The following is a 20,201-nucleotide window of genomic DNA, read 5'->3' as shown; positions in this document are numbered from 1 at the left end:
TGCGTGCCCGGGAGTCAGAGCAATTTCCTGTTTACAGTGGGGTGTGACAGGGATCTACAGTGAGGGAAAAAAGTATTTGACCCCCTGCTGATTTGTACGTTTGCCCACTGACAAATAAATCATCAGTCTATAATTTTAATGGTACGTTTATTTGAACAGTGAGAGACAGAATAACAACAACAAAATCCAGAAAAACGCATGTCAAAAATGTTATAAATTGATTTGCATTTTAATGAGGGAAGTAAGTATTCGACCCCCTCTCAATAAGAAAGATTTCTAGCTCCCAGATGTATTTTATACAGGTAATGAGCTGAGATTTTGAGAACACTCTTAAAGGGAGTGCTCTTAATCTCAGCTTGTTACCTGTATAAAAAAATACCTGTCCACAGAAGCAATCAATCAATCAGATTCCAAACTCTCCACCATGGCCAAGACCAAAGAGCTCTCCAAGGATGTCAGGGACAAGATTGTAGACCTACACAAGGCTGGAATGGGCTACAAGACCATTGCCAAGCAGCTTGGTGCGAAGGTGACGACAGTTGGTGTGATTATTCGCAAATGGAAGAAACACAAAAGAACTGTCAATCTCCCTCGGCCTGGGGCTCCATGCAAGATCTCACCTCGTGGAGTTGCAATGATCATGAGAACGGTGAGGAATCAGCCCAAAACTACACGGGAGGAGCTTGTCAATGATCTCAAGGCAGCTGGGACCATAGTCACCAAGAAAACAATTGGTAACACACTACGCCGTGAAGGACTGAAATCCTGCAGCGCCCACAAGGTCCCCCTGCTCAAGAAAGCTCATATACATGCCCGTCTGAAGTTTGCCAATGAACATCTGAATGATTCAGAGGACAACTGGGTGAAAGTGTTGTGGTCAGATGAGACCAAAATGGAGCTCTTTGGCATCAACTCAACTTACCGTGTTTGGAGGAGGAGGAATGCTGCCTATGACCCCAAGAACACCATCCCCACCGTCAAACATGGAGGTGGAAACATTATGCTTTGGGGGTGTTTTTCTGCCAAGGGGACAGGACAACTTCACCGCATCAAAGGGACGATGGACGGGACCATGTACCCTCCTTCCCTCAGCCAGGGCATTGAAAATGGGTCGTGGATGGGTATTCCAGCATGACAATGACCCAAAACACACGGCCAAGGCAACAAAGGAGTGGCTCAAGAAGAAGCACATTAAGGTCCCGGAGTGGCCTAGCCAGTCTCCAGACCTTAATCCCATAGAAAATCTGTGGAGGGAGCTGAAGGTTCGAGTTGCCAAACGTCAGCCTCGAAACCTTAATGACTTGGAGAAGATCTGCAAAGAGGAGTGGGACAAAATCCCCCCTGAGATGTGTGTAAACCTGGTGGTCCAACTACAAGAAACGTCTGACCTCTGTGATTTCCAACAAGGCTTTTGCCACCAAGTACTAAGTCATGTTTTGCAGAGGGGTCAAATACTTATTTCCCTGATTAAAATGCAAATCAATTCATAACATTTTTTACATGCGTTTTTCTGGATTTTGTTGTTGTTATTCTCTCTCACTGTTCAAATAAACCTACCATTAAAATTATAAACTGATCATTTCTTCGTCAGTGGGCAAACGTACAAAATCAGCAGGGGATCAAATACTTTTTTCCATCACTTTATGTGAGGAGTCTGTGGGTGGCAACATCACGTACGGCTGGAAGTAGGACATTCCAGACTAAGAGGGTTCATGATGGCAATGTCAACGACACTGAACCAGCCAGCACAACTCACTGCCAATAACACATATCACATAATTCACTCTTAACTAATTGTTCAATCAATGAATTGAATCACTACAATTAAAACCAAAGAATCTCCCAGAACAAACACTTCGCACTCTCCTCCGTCAGCCACCTGCATCGACAATAGAAACGCATCAGTCTAGCAGTGGATAAAACCTGGCGTGGGAGGTATGGGGGGGCGGCTTACACTTGCGGTGGACAGCAGGGGGGTGGCTGGATGCAGTAGCCATCGCAGATCAAGCGGTAGAACTTGTCATCGACTGCCATGCGCCAGGGTAATGGGCCTCTCCTACACCCACACACATCACACTGAGCGGCACACACGTCACACCGAGGAGCACGCACGTCAAACCAAGGAGCACGCACATCACACATCCAGCGGCACGCACGTCACACACACAGGTTGCACAGGTCTCCTTTATCAAGACAAACGTGGAGCAGATTACAACTACAACTCTACGCCTGTCACAATGCCCCCCTCTCCCCCCCCCCCAGTTTATGGGGGGCCGCGGGCCTCACTCCCCCCTTCGCGTCAGCCCCCCCTAATAAATGGTCCGGTTGCATTGTGAATGCACCACACGAATGACGTGCAGTCCCGTGGCGCACTGTAACGGGCTCGTGATTTACCCACTAAAATTTAATGTAAAAAAATAAAAACGATCCCAAGACATTATTTAAAATAAAGTATGGCCATCGTGTGTCAGCATCACAGGCGAAAATTGGCATGTAAAAAAAACTTCACTGGGAATTACTCATTTGGGATTGCTCGCAGCAAACAGCACTTGACCTGCTTGCAGGTTAGGTGCTGAATAACCGTGTGTCACACAGAGAACAGTTGCCACTGAGGGTGCCCTTTTCAAATGCTTGAGATGAGATGTGATTATCGCGTGTAAATGTGCACACTAAAATAAAAAAAATCATAATTATAAGCGAACTATTATCGTTTCAGGTGGCAGGGTGTTGCAGCGGTGATCTTTGACCCTCGCAACAAGAAGGGCCTTGGTTAATCATCCGACTGGCACTTTGCGGATGTATGGGTTATCCAGTTTGCTCACGTAGCTAGAAAACACACTATCACAATGTAACTGGGTATTGGCCAAGCATCCCAATGCTAAAGTTACCTGCAAATTACTTCACTGGGATGACACTCGGCAGCAGAGCCGGATGATGGCATTGCTGGGGCCCTATGCCATTGTCAAGTTTAAGAGGCCCCTTCTATGAATGCCTGTATATTTTTGTCAGCAGAATGAAAATAACTGCTTTGGAGAGTCTTTATTTCTCACAGATCTTTATTTTTTAAACAATTATGTTAAAACTCGAAACCTCGTGTCCATTTCTTGTTTCGTATTTAGAGACCCCCCCTCTCTTAATGCGAGGCCCTAAGCTGTAAGTGTAGCCGGTGTGAGCTCACCTGTGATGAATAACACGAATAATTGTGCACTCTTATTTTCTACGGGTGGCCAGGAGAATGTATTATTATTTAAGTGAATGCAATGGTGATCAGGGGATTGGAACCAGAGCCCCACGTACACAGTAGAGTACAAGGGAACGCCCACAGTACAGATTTGAGCTGACCTCCGGATTGAGAAATTGAACTGTGTTGTGACGTGGAGGGTGTTTCTGAACGCTATTGTGACCGACCCGTCCCGACGGGAGGAGAGAGGACAGGGTGGACCGGCTGCATGAGCTTACTCTCCAGCACTGCACAGCACAACATCGCCTCCCTACTGCAAAAAACTCGGCAGGACCCTCCTGAAAATAAAAGTCTTGGAATCAGTGAGGCCTGTCCTTGGGAGGACAGGCGTAGTCTTGGTCGTCACAAGCGAACATTTGTTTCTCCATATTAATTTGTATCCCCGGGTTACCATCGGGGCTGGGCGTTGCAAGCTTAGCTTCTGATATCTGATGAGACTGGTAGCCGTTTTTTAAAAGGTAATTTCGGCATCTGGAGCCCAAACATGCAACAACTTTATGCAACTTCTTGGTTCTTTCGGTAAAGTCACGTAGAATGGAAATAAAATAATAAAAATAAAACATAAAAAAAATTCTCACGACGTTTCGGCCACAACACAAGTAGCCTTCTTCAGGTGAAGGAACAGAACTGTCGGGACGACAGCGCTTCAATAACTGCTGCTAAGATTCGCAGCGTCTTTTAGGCTAGGTGTGAGAGGTAAAGCGCCTTGACAAAGGAGTTTACATATCAAACAGGAGAATTTAGCATTGAAATAGCTGTGTTAAAGTGTTGGATCAGCAGGGTGTTAAATTCAGAAATTAGCATGTAACTGGGAGATTAGCATGATGTTAATGTGAGGGATTAGCATGTGACTGGTCACGGAAATAGCTATGTTAAAGTCAAAGTTTACATCTCAACAGAGGCATTTTGTATATGGACGCTAAAGGACTGCAACTACCCAACTATCATACAATAAACCGATGTGGAAAAAAAACTAAGTATAAACTACATCAATGTCATCAATAAACTCTATATGCTCTCCAATCAGCAGAGCACTTCATTGAACGCTGCTAAGATTCGCAGCGCCTTTTAGGCTAGGTGTGAGAGGTAAAGCGCCTTGACAAAGGAGTTTACATATCAAACAGGATAATTTAGCATTGAAATAGCTGTGTTAAAGTGTTGGATCAGCAGGGTGTTAAAGTCAGAAATTAGCATGTAACTGGGAGATTAGCATGATGTTAATGTGAGGGATTAGCATGTGACTGGTCACGGAAATAGCTATGTTAAAGTCAAAGTTTCCATCTCAACAGAGGCATTTAGTATATGGACGCTAAAGGACTGCAACTACCCAACTATTATACAATTAACCGATGTGAAAAAAACGAAGTATAAACTACATCAATATAATAAATGTACTCAATATGTTCTTCAATACGTTGAGCTATAAACATACAGTAACTGGGTATACACTACACTATATAATGAATACCATATAGTAAACGAATTAATGAAACTAAAATATAAACTACATCAATGTTATAGTCTTAGTTTTTTCGGTAAAGTCACGTTGAAGAGAAACAACAAAATAATAAAATATATAAAACAAAACAAAAAAATTCTCACGACGTTTCGACCATAACTCAAACGGTCATCTTCAGGTGTGTTGGTTTGCATAAATTATTTTTTAAACGGCACATTTATTTATTTATAAAAAACGTTAGCGCCACGCGCAGCGATTTGGCAGTTTACCCAGGACTAGTTCATCTATATTCTGAAAAGAGGAGGGGGGAGACGAAATTTTTTATAATGTATGCTGTCTGAAAGCCACTGTAAGCGTGAACAATCAATTAAGAACTGAAATGGTTTATCAAATCTTTCCAATGATTGCTAAGATAGAATCCATCTTCTCGGTTGAAATTGTCTCTGTGCTTGTATATGTGGATAAATAAATAAATGAGCCGTTTAAAAAATAATTTATGCAAACCAACACACCTGAAGATGACCGTTTGAGTTATGGTCGAAACGTCGTGAGAATTTTTTTGTTTTATATATATTTTATTATTTTGTTGTTTCTCTTCAACGTGACTTTACCGAAAAAACTAAGAATATGAATTACTGCAGTCACGAAAGCTTTAAATCAAAATTTACATCAATGTTATCAATAAACTCTATATACTCTCCAATCAGCTGAGCTACTAACAATAAGTCATTATACATTACAATGCCATATGGCAAAAAAATGGGTGGCGGTTTTATCGTTCTTTCCAACGTTAGCACCACGGAGAGCGACGAGCCTCGTTCAGACGGACGAGTCCATCCATGCTCGGAACGGAGGAGGGGGGAGAAACAGCCACAATGTGCTGCTCTGTCCTGTGTTGCGTTACAACCATGTCATAAACTAGACTACTATACATTGTAACGTTATACCTTCCAATCTAAACTACATTGTATAATATCGTATACACAGCCCAATGTAAGCTCGAACATTATGCAGTATATTTATATGTCTTCAACTAAACTTTTTCCTACATTACACGACTATACACCGTAATATACACTACCATAGACAAACCCACCCTTGAATTACACAATGCGTTACTTTACACTACCCTATACTTTAGACTGTAAAATGTTAGACTTGTAATATTACACTATGTATTATTCTACAAACCCTACTGTATACCACACTGCTGTATATTCACAATACAATTACGATACTATATATTGCCTTATGAATTATGTTAAACATTACAATGTTATACAATTATTATATAACATGCTATAAACCATACCATTGACCGTCGTGTGAAGAGGCAGTGCCAGCGAATGGACTGCAGTCTGAATGTCACCATAAAATACAATCAATTAAGAACTGAAATTGCTTATAACGTCTTTCCAATGAAATTTTGATTTAAAGCTTTCGTGACTGCAGTAATTAATATTCTTAGTTCTTTCGGTAAAGTCACGTTGAAGGGAAACAACAAAATAATAAAATATATATAAAACAATAAAAATTCTCACGACGTTTCGACCATAACACAAACCAATTCCTCGACCACATCAATTCCATACACCCAGCCATCAGATTCACCATGGAGGTCGAAAAAGATGGCAAGCTACCCTTTTTGGATGTCCTAATTAAAAGGAGACCTGATGGTTCAATGAGCCACTCTGTCGACAGGAAAGCTACGCATACGAATGCTTACTTAAAACCGGATTCCCACCACCATCCATGCCAGAAGAACTCCCTCATCAAGACTCTATACCATAGAGCCCAATGCATTTCCGACCAGGAACACATTGCCAGTGAACTTAAGCACGTACACCAAGCTCTCAAGGCTAATGGTTACTCCGACTACACAATCCGCAAAGCCATCACTCCAGCCATGAAGAAGGATCCTCTTGAGGAGCCATTCAAAACCATCACCTTACCATACATTGCGGGGGTCACAAAAAAGATCTCCAAAATCCTGAATAAACACAAGATCCAGGTCCGATTCAACACAGTACAGAAAATCCGTGATCTGGTTCCGTCTGTAAAAGATGTGGTTCCAGACATACAGTACCCGGGCGTCTACAAACTAAGTTGCCTCTGTGGTAGCAGTTACATTGGAGAAACCAAACGACATATCTGGGACCGCATCCGTGAACATAAAGCAGACTTGAAACACGGTAGGACGAGCACCTCAGCCGTGGCAGATCACTGTTATAATTCAGTGGGCTCACATGACATTGACTTCTCCAAGACGGACGTTCTCTGCAAGCCATCCGGCTACCATGAGAGATTCGTTCATGAGGCCATCCACATATAGAAACACAGAAACAGTTTCAACCGAGAAGATGGATTCTGGCTTAGTAACCATTGGAAAGACGTTATAAACCATTTTGGTACTTAATTGATTGTATTTTATGGTGACTTTCAGATCGCAGTCCATTCGCTGCCACTGCCTCTTAATACCTTTTACACGACGGTCAATGGTATGGTTTATAGCAGGGGTGTCCAAACTTTTTTTCCCGAGGGCCACATACAGAAAAATACACGAAGGATTGGGCCACTCACTAGACGTGAGGTATACTGCCTCACTTCTCATGCACTAATATTGTCAAAATAAATCAAATGCTGGTAAATTACGTTTGATTATTGAACATGTTTGAAGAAAAAAAGCCTCCATCATAGCTCTTCATTAGTAGATTTTAATTTTATTTTTTACCAAAAGGTTGGCAGGTAATTCTCTCAGTGACAGCCTCAGATTGGTTCTTAGGGTGCTGATCCCCCTTCATTGTCCATATGAAGGGAGAGACAAGAAGACAAATAGGGGATGTGGATATTTCAAGCTTATTACACAAATAAATTATTGGGCTTGTTAACACATCAACTAACGTTTGTTAAAAAAATTGTCATCAACTTTAATTGACTGAATTTATGAAGTAATTGGGCTTATTAACAAATGAAAACGGTGTGTATATTTTTAACTCACCTGTAATGGGAATAATGTTACGCTCAGTGGGAGCAGTGATGCTGCGCTTTGGTCTGAAGGATAGCTGGCAGGTCAGGAGTAAGTTTGGTGGTTGAGATGCGAAGGACGTCACATAGATGGCTGTCGGTCGTTCTGGTTCTCAGCCTGCTTTTGTTCAGCGTTAACAGAGAGAATGTCTGCTCACATATGTATGTTGAGCCGAACAGACTCATCATTCGTTTTGCATGGCGTCTCGTCAGAGGAAACTTGGCCTTTTCCAACCTCCGGTAGAAGTCAGGTAGGGAGAGAAGCTGATGCTGATTCTTCAGAGAATCATCACACTGAATTTCGATCAGTTCTAATTGCAGACTCTCCTCCACTTCTTTTGCATCCATTGAAAACGGAGCCGCAAACAGTGTGATTTCCTTCTCAATGACAGAAAAATCTTGGAAGCGCTGACTGAATTCTGTCATGAGAGATGTGATCACAGACACATATTCTCCCATTTTTGCAGAGAGCTTGGCATTTGGAAATGCGCATTGATTTCGGTCAGCGTGGGGAAGTGCGCTACATTGAAGTTGCGCAGTTGTGACTCGAAGAGACGGAGCTTCGCACGGAATGCTTTCATGTTCACATACAGCTGTGGTACCAGCTGCTCTTTGCCTTGTAGTCTCTTGTTCGGGGTGTTGAGATGATCAGTGAGATCAACTAAAAAATCCAGGCCTGCCAACCATAAAGGGTCACTGATCTCATGGAGAGGTCTGCCCTTTTCTTTCAAAAACTTGTCGATATTTGATCTCAGGGAATAAAACCACTGCAGCACGGAGCCGCGACTGAGCCAGCGCACTTGAGAATGGTAAAGTAGGTCCCCGTATTCAGCATCGACATCAGAGAGGAACGCTTGCAATTCTCTGGTAAAGCCCTCGTGCCCGAATTATGTTGACAGTTTTCACAACTGTGTTCATCACATCGTCAAGCTGGATTATCTTGGCACAGAGGGCTTCTTGGTAGATACAGTGCATTTTAACAGTCTCACCTCCGCTCTCCTGCACCTTGGCACTCACCATAGAAGCCATTCCTTTGCGCTCGCCTGTCATTGCTGGAGCCCCATCCGTTGTAATTCCACACAGCTTGTCCCATTTAAGAACAGCCTGGTTAATTGAATCTGACACAGCTTCAAAACATATCCTTCCCAGTTGTTGCCCCCTTTAGACTCCGAAGATCAAGCAGTTCCTCCGTAATGCAAAAATTCTCATCAACTCCCCGCAAAAAAATTAACAGCCGTGCAGTGTCCGTGGCATCTGTGCTCTCATCACATGCAATCGAGTAAAAATCGAAAGCACAAGCTTTATCTGACACTTGCTGTTTTAAGTTAGCCGACAAGTCTTCAATTCGCCGCACAACCTTATTTCTGGACATACTAACATCGTTAAAATCCTGCATTTTCTCCAGGCACATTCCCACGACTTTAGTGAGGCACTGTTTGATGAAGTCACCGTCTGAGAAAGGTTTCCCATGTTGGGCAATGAGTTGAGCTACTTCATTGCTGGCTATTGTTGCATTTTCTTGAGCTTTGTTAGCACGGAAAAAAAACCCTGCTGCTGCGTTAGCAGGCTAGCTTGCCATTTGCTTTACCTTCTCTCTCCGCTCGGCGCCCGTGTAGGACGTGAAGGTCTGATGTTTCGTTTCATAATGCCGTCGTACATTGTACTCTTTCATCACGGCAACACTCTCATTACAAATCAAACAAACACACTTCCCCTTGGTTTCTATGAAAAAAAAATCATTTTTCCACCGAGTCTGAAATTTTCTGCACTCGCTTGCAATCTTGCGTCTCTTCGGTTCCGGCATTTCTGGTGACCCTGAGCAAATGTTTTCTTCGAATGCTTGCTTTGTGGAGACGCTGCCTTGTTCAAGACAATAGCGCCATCTAGTGCTTAAATTAAGAAATGCAATACAGTGGGCCATAGTCCATTATATTTTTAAACTTTGATACGGGCCAATTAAAAATGGATGGCGGGCCGCACTTGGCCCGCGGGCCGTAGTTTGGACACCCCTGGTTTATAGCATGTTATATAATAATAAATAGTATAACATTGTAATGTTTAACATAATTCATAAGGCAATATATAGTATTGTAATTTTATAGTGAATATACAGCTGTGTGGTATACAGTAGGGTTGGTAGAATAATACATAGTGTAATATTACAAGTCTAATATTTTACAGTCTAAAGTATAGGGTAGTCTAAAGTAACGCATTGTATAATTCAAGGGTGGGTTTGTCTATGGTAGTGTATATTACGGTGTATAGTTGTGTAATGTAGGAAAAAGTTTAGTTGGAGACATATCAATATACTGCATAATGTTCGAGCTTACATTGGGCTGTGTATACGATATTATACAATGTAGTTTAGATTGGAAGGTATAACATTACAATGTTTAGTAGTCTAGTTTATGGCATGGTTGTAACGCAACACAGGACAGAGCAGCGCATCGTGGCAGTTTCTCCCCCCTCCTCCATGGATGGACTCGTCCGTCTGAACGAGGCTCGTCGCTCTCCGTGGTGCTAACGTTGGAAAGAAGGAAAAAACCGCCACCCATTTTTTTCGCCATATGGCATTGTAATGTATAACGACTTATTGTTAGTAGCTCAGCTGATGGAGAGTATATAGAGTTTATTGATGACATTGATGTAGTTTGTATTTTAGTTTTTTTATTAGTTTACTATATGGTATTCATTAGATAGTGTAGTGTATACCCAGTTACTTTATGTTTATAGCTCAATTTATTGAAGAATATATTGAGTACATTTATTATATTGATGAAGTTTCTACTTAGTTTTTTTTCACATCGGTTTATTGTATGATAGTTGGGTAGTTGCAGTCCTTTAGCGTCCATATACTAAATGCCTCTGTTGAGATGGAAACTTTGACTTTAACATAGCTATTTCCGTGACCAGTCACATGCTAATCCCTCACATTAACATCATGCTAATCTCCCAGTTACATGCTAATTTCTGACTTTAACACCCTGCTGATCCAACACTTTAACACAGCTATTTCAATGCTAAATTATCCTGTTTGATATGTAAACTCCTTTGTCAAGGCGCTTTACCTCTCCCACCTAGTTTAAACGACACTGCGAATCTTAGCAGCAGTCATTGAAGTGCTGTCGTCCCGACAGTTCTGTTCCTTCACCTGAAGAAGGCTACTTGTGTTGTGGCCGAAACGTCGTGAAAATTTTATTTTTTATTACGTTTTTTTTATTATTTTATATCCATTCTACGTTACTTTACCGAAAGAACCAAGAAGATGAATCCCTGCAGTCACGAAAGCTTTAAATCTGAACTTTACGCAATTAAAAATCATAGTGTAAGATAAGACTACAATTGTTGTCTGCTGTGAGGATCTTCTGTACTCAGGGCCCCGAATGTTTGTGGCAAGTGAAAGTTTGTCTCAGCAAAATATAAGATTTCTCACAGTAGCATACCGTATGACCACACGTCGCTCTGCACCTTGTAGAGCCCATGGAACATGCTTTCTGAAGACATCCACTTTACAGGCAGAGGCACCTAATGGACATGACCGCATGGCCACAAGCACAACAACAATACGTTCAGTAAATTCAGTTCAGGCCGATGCATCGCGATTCGTCATACGTTTTTTGCGTCAGGCCACATTCATCTGGCCAAATTAGCGTCATCTAGCCCTCCACTACCCTGAAGGGTTAAATGTGTAGTGACATCACGGGATGTCACTGTGTAGTGCCGGCCCTAGAGAGGCACGGCGTGCGGTGTATTGACATCGCGGATACCACTCTGGTGTGGGTGTAGTACCGGCCCTAGAGGGGCTCGGTCAGCGCTGATTGATCCCGCTGGATGGCATCACGCTTGGCGTGCAGTGCCAACCCAACAGGATAGGGTGTGGGAGTGCCGTAGGAAACGGGTTACTAAATGCTATGGCACTCTGGTTGACCCGAGAGGACACGTGACCGGTTAAGTCTACAAAGGGGCCCCAAGTGGGGTCTAGGGGTGGTCACGTGGTCGGGGTCCAGATCCTGCTGCTCGATGATTCTTGAAGGTGGTCGTGGCCAAGGGCGGAGCCAGCCACGCCACAGAGAATATAAGCTGGGTCCCCCAGAGGGACCGGCGTTGTTGTTCATCCTGAAGAACCTTTGTCTACGTCTACGTTCTACCGAGTCTCCAACACATGGACTGGGACCCGAGCTGTGGTCCCGTTCTGTCGTAGCTAGTCATGTTGTAATTAGTGTAGTTAGCCTGGTGGTCACCACCACAGGTTCTTATTCTGGGCCAGTTACCCCGTGTACCACATGGGGTGGGGAGGAGAAAGGGGATTTGTGAAATTGCCCCATATTTTGAACTGTCGGCAGAGCAGGGAGATTGAATCCAATTGCCGACCTCTGGATTGCAAGTCCAGGGTGGGAGAGCCATTGCACCACCGTTTGTGGCAGCACCCCCGCTCTTTTTTTCTTAGGGGCTGTGCAAAATAAAATAAAAACATTGAGTACAATGAAAGTGATGGGCCTTCCATTCCGATGATGGTGATGACATTGGCGATACTGATAATGATGCTGATGATGCTAAGTAAGGTGAAGGACTCACTTTGCCCTTCACCACGTAGTTGGGGTCAGTCTGGACGTTCCGTGCCAGCCCAAAGTCGCAAATCTTGGCGATGTGTCCATGCGTTACCAGCAAATTCCTCGCAGCCAGGTCGCGGTGGATGCACTAAAAAAAAGAAAAAAATTCCCTGTGTGGCCTTCAACAAACTTGGGGCAACTTCTGTGAAGGTCGGCCACGGTACACGACGGGGTGGGTGCCCAGCACCACGCCCGGCCGCCTTTGTCTCCCCAGTGTAGATGTTTATACACCGCACCAGGTACTCATTTGAGACTGAGTCCATCTGGGGAGGCCCATGACCGGTTCAGATAATTGTCACTGGTGTTGGCCGTGAGCGGGAATCGAACTCTGGCCATTGGGTTCGTAGTGCAGTGAACTAACCACTGAGCGACCACTCGCCACCCAGACAGACATATTAAGGGCAACAAAGACGTGCACCACAGACACAGTCACATACAAAGACACAGTTAAACACGCACAGTCACAGAGATACAGTTAAACATACTCTTTGGTTCTTTCGGTAAAGTAACATAGGTATAAAATAAAACAAATCACGACGTTTTGGGCGCAACACAAGTGTCCCTCATCAGGTGGGAAAGCATGATCTGCTGCTGAGGCAGACTGTTTTAAAAGGTTTGAAATAGGTGTAGCCTAAGGGTCATAAAGAAGTGGGCGGGGCTAGTGATGTTAATGTGAGAAATTGGCATGTAAATGTAAGATCGGAGAGCGGCCTCCTCGACGAGGGCTTCAAATCAAGACAGTTAAACACGCGCAGTCACACATGGTCAAATTGAAACACAGAGGTGAATTTCCGGAGGTTCTTAAAGATGGTCATGGCCCTGTAGGGATAGAGACAGACAGGCACGGAGATACATACAGAGAGACACAGAGACAGGTTAAAATCATCACGTATTTTCATCATTATGTTCCACCACTCTTTTAACCGAGGAGAGAGGCTCACTGCTGATTCACTCCTCTCGCGACTCACGTTCTTGTGAGCGAGGAAGGCCATACCGCTCGCGACCTGCTCCGAGAAGCTCGGGAGGTTGTCCACCCCGGATGGAGTAGAGTCGCTCACGATCGCTTCTCTCTCCGACGACGACGCGTCCCAGCCTGCGGCGCACAAGGAAGCCCGGACGATTCAGAAATGCCCTAACTATAGAGTATCTATAGTAGATCATCGATTATTCGGCGGCTACGGGGGGGAAGGGGACGCCAAATTTTTTAACAACGCCGGATATTCACTACATAATAATTTTAAAAAGCTAATTTTTTGCACATTCTTGCATAGCATTGTTTTTAAATGTTGTGAATGTTTTGTTGTCTTTTAAATTAGTTTACTATATGAAATTGGTGTGAATAAACATACAAATACACAGAAATAAATATCCTACTGTAAAATGTAACCTATTTACTGTACCGTACTTACCAATCCAATCTCGAAGACTCTGAATGGAGTGATGTATATACGTGCAGTATTGTCATTTTTTAAAGTTGTATTTAGTGTATAATGTACCGTCCGTAATATTTAACACTGAAATGAAGTCGGTGGCCGCTCTGGTTAATAACGCGGTCTACTTCGCAGTAGACACAGTTAGAGCGAACACGTACATGATTAGAAAAAGAGAGTCGGCCAAGTGTTGTGTGGTGTAATTACCCAAATTTGAGAAATTTACTCGCAAATTATTCCATCGGGGAAGCTGCCTAATAACATCACAAACCCACTTGGCAGGGTAAAGCCCGCTTGCAAGGCTGTGGCTGCACAGGGGCAGCTGCCCCCAGTCCATGGAAACTGGTACTGATGTAGTTTACGAATCGCCATGGGCGGCATGGTGGCACATTGGTAAGTAACCCTTGCGCCTTGCAGCAAGAAAGCTGGGTTTGATTCCCGACTCGGGCGCGTTTCGGCGTGGAGTTGTCATCTTCTCTCCCTCTGTTCGTCAGAGTGTGTAAGTGCAATGAAGTGTTTGAGTGAGTGTGTGAGCGAGTGAGTTAGCGTGAATGTGTGAGTGTGTGAAGATTGTATGTTCTCCCCCTCTTCTGGGTCTCCTCCGTGTTCTCGAGTTTCCTCCCATAGTAAAAAAATACCCAATACAACGAGTCTGGCATTGGGCAAAACATCCCAATACTGAAAAATCACCTGCAAATTACTCAATTGGGACTACACAGTGACAGCAAAAACTTCGCAGGACCCTCATGAAGAAGTCTTGAGTTTTTGCACAGTAAACAAATGTAATAATAAATCTTGACTTAAAGCTTTTGTAACTGCAGGAAGACATTCTTTGGGTCTTTCGGTAACGTCACGTAAATAGGTTCAAATGAAATAACCAAAAATAACAAAAAACTACGACGTTTCGATCACAACACAAGCTTTTGTCATCAGGAAGAAAAAAAGAGAGGGGGACAGCTGCTGAGGCAGACAGTCTGCCTTATCTCAACCGGTGTTGTCCCTATCCTAGGTAAACTCTGTCTTAAATGAGTACCTGGTGCAGTGTGTAGACATGAGCACTGGGGAGACAGAGGTGGCTGCATGCGCGTAGTGCTGGCCACCCACCTCCTCGTGGGCCATGCCGCCTAACAGCAGCACAGTCTGTTAAGGCTTATTTGGGTGATCTTCATCTTTGTTGTACGCTTGTGCCATCTTGTGTGTCCGCTGTCACAGATTCCAGGCTACAACCCTCCGGAGTCCACCCCATGGGGCTCCCCTTCTCCCCGGCCCAAAAAACCCAGACAGTACTCGTGCATCATGCATGCGGTGTCAGCAAGAGGTAAGAGGTGCATGAGTGGGCACACACTCTGGGTTTTACATCTGCAGAGTTAGTTAAGTGTACAGTGTGCTCGCAAGCAGAGGTGAACAATAAAAAAAAATCAGTGGCGGTTATGAGAAACGCTACCCTGAAGTAACGGGCGGTTTGCACTCTGAACTTGCAATCCAGAAGTTACTGGTTCGTTTTCCCATCGCAGCGTTTGAAACAGTGGCGCAATTTTCTTAAATTTACAATTTTTACCTTGCCAACCAGTACAAACAGCCAGGTGAGGTGTATAAGCGTCACTATATATGAATAGTTTAGGACATCTTATGCTCACAAACTCACCCGTTCACGCACTCAACCACCAACTCAATCTCACTCAAATCACCAACTCACTCTCACTCAAACCACCAACTCACTCAACCATCAACTCACTCAACCCACCATCTCACTCAAACCACCAACTCACTCAACCATCAACTCACTCAACCCACCATCTCACTCAAACCACCAACTCACTCAAACCACCACCATCTCACTCAAACCACCAACTCACTCAAACCACTATCTCAAACCAGCATCTCAAACCACCAACTCACTCAAACCACCATCTCACTCAAACCACCATCTCACTCAAACCACCATCTCACTGAAACCACCAACTCACTCAAACCACCAACTCACTCAAACCACCACCATCTCACTCAAACCACCATCTCACTCAAACCACCACCATCTCACACAAACCACCAACTCACTCAAACCACCATCTCACTCAAACCACCATCTCACTCAAACCACCATCTCACTCAAACCACCATCTCACTCTAAAAGGTTGAAGGTTAAGGTGCAGGCAGCCCTGAAAATATATTGGCTCGTGCCACTGCAAGCTCCCTTCTGGAGGATATGTTGTTGAGCCAGACGTTTGGAAGAGGTGGGAGTAACCCACATTTTACCCCACCACACACGACCTGCCGATGGACTACCCATTGACAGTGCTGAGTGGACAACGGCAGGGCCAGTGAGGGGGGATTTAAGAAACGGTTCAATCACCTGCCGCGCTTGGAGGATGAACCGGCGGCATTTGGGTTGCCAAGCCCAGTGTGATAACCGTCACATTATGGCAGCATCATAATCTGAATATTTTTCCTGGATCAATCCGATGAGCTATAAAGCTCTTTTTCACAGGTGTCCAGCACCACTTCATCATATGGATGAGGGGTTCCTGAATCAGGTGAGAGACAGATTTGTCCTCCTCTACCAGGTGAGGTCAGGCAATTTTACTTCTCACTTCACCTTCCTCACCTCAACTGGTAAGGTAGGAAAATCATTGCTCCTGAACTAGGTGAGAGCCCAATCAGGTGTGACCCGTGGTGCATAAGGGGACCACACCAATGATAAAAAAAAATACTAAACTATTTTTTATTTTCTTGGTTCTTTCGGTAAAGTCTCGTAGAAGATAAATAATAAAAATATAAAACAATACAATTCTCACGACGTTTCGACTGCAACACAAGCAATCAATCATTCCTTCTACGTGACTTTACCGAAAGAACCAAGAATATGAATGCCTGCAGTCACGAAAGCTTTAAATCAAAATGTATTTTTTATTTATTTACCAAGGTCACATCTATAACAGCAGCCACTATACCTGACCAGTGTTACTCATTTCTACTGTTACCTATTATTATGATTAGTGTGTGGACCCACCACAAAATTTCATACTTAACTTGCAGTTCATCAATCTTTGTAATAGCGTAATCAACCAGACTATGCGTTAATTGTGTTTTGACCGACCGTCTGTGTTGCTTTATATGGTTTCCAAATTTTGCTAAATACTGTTTGTTTGGTATGCTTCTCTCTCTGTGTCCCCTGTTGTATCTGTGTTAGTTTCCCCCTACTTGTGTGTCTGTATATACATATGGGGTTATGTGTTTCCTCTCTCTCGTAAATTTGGCTCTTCTGTACCTGATGATGGCTGCTTGTGTTGCAACCGAAACGTCGTACGCTATTATGTTATTTTATTATTTCTTATTTATACGTGACTTTACCGAAAAAAAACAAAGAGTAATTCCTGCAGTCACGAAAGCTTTGAATCAAGTCTGTAGTGCCTCTTGTTAAACAGTGCTTCAGTTAAACAGGAAAATTAATAAATCCAGCAGGCATGACTTGAAAAGTAACACATTTACATTTTGGGTGGCACTCTAAATCGTCCGGTAAATCGTGTCGCCAATTATAATTTCTGCGTTTATCTGCGCGTGTCTGTGTACCCCCAGTGGAGGAATACGTGCGCAGCTTGCTGGACAACCCTGAGTTGATTGACCGTCTGGCACTGGCCTCGGAGCAGGTGAGACTCCGTATGCGTGCATCAGCTCTGCCGCCCCCCTCATATTTATGGTGCGGGCCTGTACCCTTGTCCGACCCCTCACTTCCGCGTTGCATCCAGCTGCCTCACTGAAGAAAGGGACACTTGCCTTGCGCTGAGTACGACGTTTCGCTGGTTGTAATCGCCAGGGAAACGATATACTCGATTTGTAAGTGTTGTGGGTTTACTCTCCAATACACTGGCGTGCTGCAGTAGTAACTAATTTACACGTTTTGTTTTACGTAACAAACCTTACTAATTGTCTGTGCCGGGTTAACTACGCACATTTACGCGCTCTTACCCAAAAAACCTTTATTATGGATAATATTGGTCGCAAAAGAACACGTGTTAAACAGCTCCCATTTAGAACGTCTCATCCTCACCATCAATGGTCAATCAATCAAATAAATCCTAGATTTATAACGTGGCATATTTACCAAAAAGCAGAGACGGAAGGGTGAAACTCTAGAGGTAGCTCTATGATATCCGCTTTTGTGGAACGTTCTCTAACACGGGTGGCCGTACTGCTCTGAGATAAATCAGACTGGATCCTTCGTCTCGTTACGTGATGGCGGTTGCTGTGTACGTGTGCAGGATGTGGTGGAGTCCCGGGTAATCTTCCCCGAACATCTCCCGCTGTCCCAGCTGCAGCAAGGTGTGCGCTCCGGCCGGTTTGTCCAGGGAACCTTCCTTGCGAGTCGTGAGAATTACCTGGAGGGGACTCTGAGGGTGCGAGGGGACGGTGACAGTGATAAAGAGGTACACGTTTCACAAGCCTGCGTCTGGAAGGAACAATGCTGTCCGATCGTATCTGTGTGAGTTTTTAAAACAAATTTATAATTAAGCAGTGGCATAGCGTTCTTGGCATGAGCAGTAGCTCTTAACCTTTACTGCAAGGCTGCAGTAAAGGTTAAGAGCTACTGGGCTAAAATATTTGTATTTTGAACGTCTTTTGCACCCTACGTAGGTGTCATAGCCTGGCTCCTGCCCCCCCGGCCTGTGAGTCTTGGTGCAGTTGCACTGCCTGCACACTCGATAGCTACGCCACCACAACTACAGTATATACGTTAATTGTGACTACTTTAATAATAGGGTTTTTCCCTTTTTTTTCTGGCAACAAAACTGAAACCTTTTACAAGGAATCATGTGTGCATTAACCACAATACTTGTGGTCAAAATGCAAACAAAAAACACACTATGATAATATATGCATTGTCCTTGAGACTGATTGGTTCACACCAGGGACGGCTTTCTTTTGAGCCTCGACCCAATTGGTGCGAGACCAGAGGACGCCAAAAGGCGTACGCATATATTGCAAATATTATCAGTGTGTTTTTGTTTGCATTTTGACCACAAGTATTGTGGTTAATGCACACCTGATTCCTTGTAAGAGGTTTCAGTTTTGTTGCCAGAAAAAAGGGGAAAAACCCTATTATATTTTGGTACTGGCAAAGGAGGTCTAATGATGGTTGTGACTACTTTGTTAACAAAATGAATGGTCTATTTCCACCTCCAAAATGTAACGTTAAATAACAATTAGGTACATTGGCCCTTTGTTGGAAAAAAAAAACCCAGTCTAGAAATTGCCCTACTTGAACATATGTTACTGAAAAACATTGGTTTCAGAAGATTCATGGGCTCATAGTCCTACATTTTAAATTGTTTATTCGTGGTATTAAAACTCTTGTACAGTAAAACCTTGGATTGCGAGCATAATTCGTTCCGGAAACGTGTTTGTAATCCAAAGCACTCGTATATCAAAGCACTCGTATATCAGTTGTGATCACGTGACGCTCGGCAGTACAAAGCTGCTCGTATTGCAAGACCCTCGCTCGTTTATCAAATTAATATTTATTAAAAATTTTGCTTGTCTTGTAAAACACTCGCAGACCAAGTTACTCGCAATCCAAGGTTTTACTGTATATGCTGCTCACTAACAGCACTTGGCCCAGCGGTCTGTTAAGACTATACGGGGGATCTTTTTTGTCTGCGTGCAGGTGTTGATCCAGGGGCTGCAGCATTTAAACCGCGCGATGCACGACGACATCGTGTGCGTGGAGATGTTCCCCGAGGAGCGCTGGGTTGCCCCCTCCTCGCTGGTCCTGCACGATGAGGGCGTCGCAGGGGACGTTGCAGAAGAGAATGAAGAGGATGTGTTGAATGGAGCGTCAACACTGCCGAACCAAAATCAAACCCAGACACCTGCAGTGTGCGTGTCTCCCCGTGGTCGCATGGATTTTTCTCCAGGTCCTCCGGCTTTTCCCTCCACAGTTACAATCTGACATGCACTTAGAGTATGTGGCTGCTATCAATTTCAAATGTGATAAGATACTTCACTGAACGATCATTTGTGGCCAGGTCACTTAAAAAGAGCTATAGAGCTCTCAGGGTCCTTACCTGATAAAGTTATTTAGTTTATAGTTTTTAAATAGTTTTAATATAAATTTTGATTTAAAGCTTTCGTGACTGCAGTAATTCATATTCTTAGTTTTTTTCGGTAAAGTCACGTTGAAGGGAAACAACAAAATAATAAAATATATAAAACAATAAAAAAATTCTCACGACGTTTCGACCATAACTCAAACGGTCGTCTTCAGGTGTGTTGGTTTGCATAAATGTATTTTTAAACGGCGCATTTATTTATTTATAAAAACGTTAGCGCCACGCGCAACGATTTGGCAGTTTATTTAGGACTAGCCCATCTATATTCTGAAAAGAGGAGGGGGGAGACGAAATTTTTTATAATGTATGCTGTCTGAAAGCCACTGTAAG

This window comes from Petromyzon marinus, chromosome 16 (genome assembly GCF_048934315.1).
Source record: "Petromyzon marinus isolate PM22_M1 ecotype Great Lakes invasive population chromosome 16, UKy_Petmar_22M1.pri1.0, whole genome shotgun sequence".
Lineage (NCBI taxonomy): Eukaryota > Metazoa > Chordata > Hyperoartia > Petromyzontiformes > Petromyzontidae > Petromyzon > Petromyzon marinus.
The sequence above is the reverse complement of the archived record's forward strand: the minus strand, read 5'-3'. Positions refer to the sequence as shown.